This window comes from Myotis brandtii, unplaced genomic scaffold (genome assembly GCF_000412655.1).
Source record: "Myotis brandtii unplaced genomic scaffold, ASM41265v1 scaffold97, whole genome shotgun sequence".
In the NCBI taxonomy this organism is placed as follows: Eukaryota; Metazoa; Chordata; class Mammalia; order Chiroptera; family Vespertilionidae; genus Myotis; species Myotis brandtii.
Window position 1 is genome coordinate 1172215 of NW_005372020.1, and position 6033 is coordinate 1178247.

Genomic DNA, 6033 nt, shown 5'->3' on the forward strand with positions numbered 1-6033 from the left:
GGCGCGCTGCTGCCCAGGCCAGTTGCCTGGAGCCAGAAGGCCTCCCCGCTGCAGTGTGAGCCTGCATGTACCCTGGCAGCAGATGCCAAGCCAGGCCCAGCCACTGGCACTGGCCGTGGCGCTCGTGGGCCGGGGCCAGCTCAGCCTTTCCTCGCCTGCCCCGGGGGAGACCTAATTATGCCCCTTGCACAGAGGGGACTCCTCCGGCCGCTGAAGGAACACCATTCCTGGGGACTTGGCAGAGGTGGGGCCTCACCTCCGACCCCTGTGGCCTGAGCCTTGAGGCTGGGGGCCTGGCCGCTCTCCCTCAGCCTCTAGGCAAGAACCTCCTCGACAGAAGAGGATTTTCAAGTTCCTCGGAATTTGAGCGAGTTTGCTTAGGGAGCCAAGGAGCTCTAGGGAGAAGGGGAATTGGCGGGAGCCTGTGACCTCTGACGCCGGGAGTGAGGGACAGGCCTGCCTCTGAGCCACAGGAGCGAGGAGCGCTTCCCGGGGGAGGGCTGCCGGTGCCCCCGGCGACACGGCCTGCATCCCGCGGGCAGGACCAGGAGGCTCCGGGGCCCAGTCCGTGGGGCTTTCCACCTGGGCCCACCCTCGGATGGCTGCTTCTCAGCCCCGGGTGGGAAGGGCTTACTTCCAGAAAATCGGTGAGAAGGGAGAATCAGCTCAGAGTCAAGAAGGGTGTGACCCAGCTGTGGGGGCTGGCTCCTCTTCCTCTCCAGTCCCCAGACTCATTCTGTCCTCCACAAAAGGCCACGTGCCCTCTCGTCTGTCTGTCTGTCTGTCCTTGTTGGGGCCTGGCAGCCTTGCTCCTCGCCCTGCGGGCCTGTGCCTTCTGCTTGTCCCCCATCTGCCCACCGAGTGCCACGCTAGGTCCTTCTGGGGAGCCCTTCCTGGGGCCGCCCCGTGCATGGCATCAACGCCCCCCGCTTCAGCCTCGGCTTTGTGGCCGCTCTCCCTCCCTGGGCCCTGGGCCTCCCGCCTCGCCCAGCGTGCAGTCTGCACACAGACCCGCTGCCCTGGCCTCGGGCTCCGAGGAGACCCCTGCCTCCACCCAACTCCCCTCTGTCTTCTGCTCCGCGCCCTCTCCGGCCTCAGTTTCCCCCATCTGTGAAATGAAGGTATTCACCAGATGTCCCTCCTACATGGCTCAGCATGACAGGAAATTTCCCAGCCTCAGAGCATGGCGGGCGGGGAAGGACCCAGAGGGCCGCGCCTGTACTCAGGTCTTGATAAATTGTGAAACCCCTCCTGGGCGGGAGGGAGTGTGGGGGGTGCTGGAGGGAGCCGTGGGGAGGAGCTGGAGGTGGATGAGGGAGGAGGCCCAGGTGGGGCTCAAGGTCCTAGTGGGTTTGCAGCGGGAACCTTCACTGTGGACCTGGTCCCTCCAAGGGGCCCCCCAGTCACAGGAGCTGGTGGGCCGGGCCCAGGGCCAGCTCCCCCTCGGCAGTGCCGAGCGGCCCTCCGCTCCCTGGGGGAGGCCAGCCTGTTGGTAAATGTTTCCCTCCACGTCTCGCGTGGATCAGGGTTCAGGACCTGGAAGAGGGGCCGCACACAAATGAAAAAGAAGAGACAAGAGATAATTTGGAAATATTGGGGGGCCAGGCGGGCAAGTCCAACTCAAGGGGAAGAACTTCCACTGGTGCTCAGGCCTCACCAAGCTTTTATTTATCTGGGATACACCCATAGCATAGCCCTGAGGCAGGCGACCCCCGGCCACAGGCAGACTAGCCCATCATCAAGGATTTACATAATAATAAATGGGGAAGTTGCTTCAGCTACCACTGTCTGGACAAACAGAGGTGGCGCCCAGCTCCCACCTTTGCTAGGGCTTCAAAGGTACCCAGCCTCGGCGAGGAGGCGGGGGGTCTCTGTCTACGCTTATCAGCTAGTGAAGACAATAGGTGGTCTTCCACACCAGCCAATCCCAGCAGCGGAAGTTCCAGTATTTCTGGGCTGCCCATGTCTTCCTTGACTCCTCGCCTCCCTGGTCAACTCAGTGTTGCCCCCCGCTCCCCCCAACTGTGTTTCTGTAAAGCCCTCACCTGCCAGCCCAGCCCAGCAGTTGCAAAGCCAGGTCCCTGCCCTCGGAGCCTCCCAGGGAGAATTCCAGAACCGGGCGGGAGTGAGGTGTGTGTGAAGGAACGTAACGCAAACCCACCGCCACTTGCCGGCACTTCCCCTCCTGGTTGAGTGAGCACAGGGCCTCATTCCTGGGTTTGAAGCCCTCATAAAAGAGACAAAAATGGCCAGTTTTCAGGAATTGGCTCTGTCCCCTCACTGCTAGAGCCTCGGCCCCAATCTGGGGCCAGGAGGGTCTGGACTCCGTATTCTCATGGGTCTAGACCCGAAAACATCCAGACAGGGCTCTGAATCCAAAAATTACAAATGAGGGGTCCCGTCCTGGCCCCCGAGGCCATGTCCCTGAGGCTCCTCAAGGCATTCTGAGGGTCCCTTCCTGCCTCCTGCCTCCTGGGGAGCCCTCTCTCAACTCCTAGAGGCATCTTATGCAAATACGTGCAACCCCGCCCCCCGCTCCGCCCCGATAGTAGCATATTCCCTGTGAGTTCTGCATTTGCTTTTTCACTTGAAAGTCGGTCTCAGTGCCTGAAGAGTCTCCAGTCTCTACGCTCCCCTCATGAGGAGGGGCCTCAATCCCTCGATCCCGTTTACCCAGACCCTCAGGACCCCCGAGTCTGTCTCCAGCCTTCAGGGCTTAAAGCAGCCACGCATGCATGCGGGGGTATACCTGGAGGACAGGTTCCTAGAAGTAGAATTTCTTGGTCAAAGGTCATGGTGCAGTTTTGTGTTGTTTTTTATCCTCACCTGAGGATATTTTTCCATTGATTTTTAGAGAGAGTGGAAGACAGAGGGTGAGACAGAGAGAAACATCGATGTGAGAGAAAACACATGGATTGGATGCCTCCTGCACGAGCCCGGGGCCCAGGGCCAGGGAGGAGCCTGCAACCGAGGTACGTGCCCTTGACCAGAATCGAACCCGGGACCCTTCAGTCTGCAGGCCGACGCTCTATCCACTGAGCCACACCGGCCAGGGCTGATGATGCAGTTCTAATACGGCCAGATGTCCCCATCAGTGTGGGTGTGTGGCAGGGGCAGGGGCAGGGGCCTATCCCCAAGCGCCATTTGGGGGCCTTCCCTCGAAGGCTTTGTCCCTGCCCCATCGCAGGCGCCCCCTCCTCCAGATGCTCCCTCCTGCCCTCGGTTCCCCCCCTGCCTGCCTCCCCACCTGCCAACTGTCAGCCCTTCTGGCCTTGCTCTCCTGAAGGGACTTGCCCGCTGGGTCCCAGGCAGCCTGCAGGCCCCGGGGCCGCCGTGTCCTGGGTGAGGCGTCACGTGCGCCGTCAAGGCCAGGCCGTCAGCAGGGAAAACGCTGCAGCAAACGCCACAGTTTTCAACCTGGCTGCTGAGTCAGGCCCTCCCGGTGCCAGCCTCCTCCGTGGCAGCGGGCTCCCTCCTCCCCACCCCCACCCCGGTCACTTTGCTGTGGAGGCAAAGCCCACGGCCACCGTCCCGCACGGGACCCTCAGAGACGGTGCGAATCTCCGTTTCTCTACACCGTCAGCTTCTGACCATTCAGAGGGCAGTCTTCTCGCTTATAAGACAAGCCCATGTCTTTCTATTGAAGAGGAGCGAGAGGGCCCTCTGGGTTTGACTCCTTGCCTGTTCTCTACATACCCAGACGCCGATTCTGACATCGAATCTGGAGGGAAAGGGCACGAAGGCCAGGCGCCTACACGGCTTTGGAGAAGAGCACGAATGAGTCGGAACAGGCATGACTCGCAGGTGACGTGGCTCTGGAGGGTTTTGCTTGAGGAAAAACAAGAGGCAGCAGCCAGATAAGCGAGGGGGGGGGGCAGGAGCCTTCCCCACCCTCTCCATGCAGACAGGGCGACTGACAGCAGGCAGACGGGGCAGGAAGGCCTGGCGACCGGAGGGGCGACTCCACGTCCCCGGACCCCATCATCCGGAGGGCTCTTCCTCTAACACCGAGACCTGAGTGAGAGCTCTGGGCTAGGAAGCCCGTTTCCAGGAACGCGTCACTCAGGGCGGGCGCGAGTCCTCAGTGAGCCCAGCCAGACACCACCCCGCCAGCCACAAGCAGAGGCGAGGCGGAGCCCGGACCCCCACCGCCGCCAGGGCAGAGGACCATCTCTGCGTGGATGTTGAGGATCGAACCTGGGACCTTTCAGTCTGCAGGCCGACGCTCTATCCACTGAGCCAAACCGGCCAGGGCAGGAGCTTATAGCACTTTAAAATGTAATCATTGCCATGAATAAAAAACAGATCAGCTGGAGGAAGAATTCAAAGTACTTCCAAAGAAATGTGAAGAAATGACGCCTAGAGCAGAGTGGTGGAAACCAGAAGGAATTAGAGTCAGAAGACACATGGAAATAAATAGGACAAAACACCTTGAAGAAGAACAGTGTCTAGACAGGATTGGAGAATGTGCAAGACCCCACAGAGCATACAGATTAGAACAAATCAGGCAATTTCACCAGCCCTAAGGAGCAGCTAACAGAAATCAGCACCAAACTTCTCCTTTCAGAAACAGCATGACAGACGACTAAGCACTCCTAATAAGAGGCCCTTCCTGGAGACACCTTGTGTTAGAAATCCCAATAATAGGTTTGTACGCAATAGGAAACTCGCTGATTTCTACTTTAAGAACCTTCTTTACGAATTCAGTAAACTTATACTACCACAAAAAAAAAAAAGATTTTCTAATACATTAGATAATACAACTTTTATACAGCTAACAGTTGTGTTGATCATAAGTGTCTTGGGACATCGGGTATAAAAATGAAAACAGATCAGAAAAGTGCCGGGGGAAGACCACTGCCCAAGGGTTATCTCCAAGAACTTGGCGTTTTCCACGGCAAGGCTGACGCCGTGGGGTCGTCACTATGTGGTTTGATTATCTGAAGCCATTCATTAAGATATTTAACAAGGCCCTAACCGGTTTGGCTCAGCGGATAGAGCGTCAGCCTGCGGACTCAAGGGTCCCAGGTTCGATTCCGGTCAAGGGCATGTACCTGGGTTGTGGGCACATCCCCAGCGATGTTTCTCTCTCATCGATGTTTCTAACTCTCTATCCCTTTCCCTTTCTCTCTGTAAAAAATCAATAAAACATATTTTTTAAAAAAAGATATTCAACAAGACCTAATGCATCTGGGATATTGTCTCCTTCCTTCATCATAGAGTGTTTTTGTGATGCCTCCTCCAGGTATATGGATGCAAGATTCAGAATCACTTATTTCAGGAATGCATGGGCTTTTTTCCATTTCTTCCCAGTTAAGGTTTTTTATTTTATTTTGAATACTTTTTTGCAGGGAAGGTGTAAGTAGGTACCTAAAGGGAGTACTGCGAAGCTGTAGATCATTGCGGTGATCTGAATGACTGCTTGAAAGAAAATTAACTTTGGCACAGTTACTACTTTTCACCCATGAAAGCAGTTTTTCACAGAATGGCTTTGACTTATACTTAATAAAAATGGGTCTTAACTGAAGAACCACTAGCTTCTTTGAAGGCAATGAATATACTTCAGCATTTATACTGAGTTCTGTTGAATTTTCTTCTGATGTTGCACCTGGGTTATTTCCAACCATCGGCACAAGACAATCGGTATAGAAGTAACCAATTTTACACAATTTCCATGTAGAAATAATCAGATCTACTGCAAGCTGGCCAACATTTCCAACGGATACTGCCGGCATCAGGAGCGTGAAACCCGCGAGGTCGCAGGCCGACTCACCGCAGGGAACAGACATGGTCGCACTGAAGTGGGAGGAAGGAGGTAAGCGCCGGCCTTGGAGGCAGGAGGGAGGCCCGCCCAGCCTTTAAAACCCTCCGCACGATGGTCCCAGCGACCGCTCCCCCTCCCAGGAGCACACCTTTCCCGTCCCCTCGGCGGCCCCCACAGGCCAGCGTCTCCTGAAGTCTAGGGGTCCCCACGAGGCTTGCAACCCGGGAGCCGTGGGCAGCGACAGCTCCTCCTGGGCTCACCCCAGGCTC

General features: G+C 56.8%; 1 pseudogene; it reads right to left on the reverse strand.

Annotated features, from left to right (window-relative positions):
- Nucleotides 1-4263: 4263 nt before the first annotated feature.
- On the reverse strand, nucleotides 4264-5961 carry LOC102264027 (annotated as a pseudogene).
- Between the last annotated feature and the right edge of the window lie 72 nt (nucleotides 5962-6033).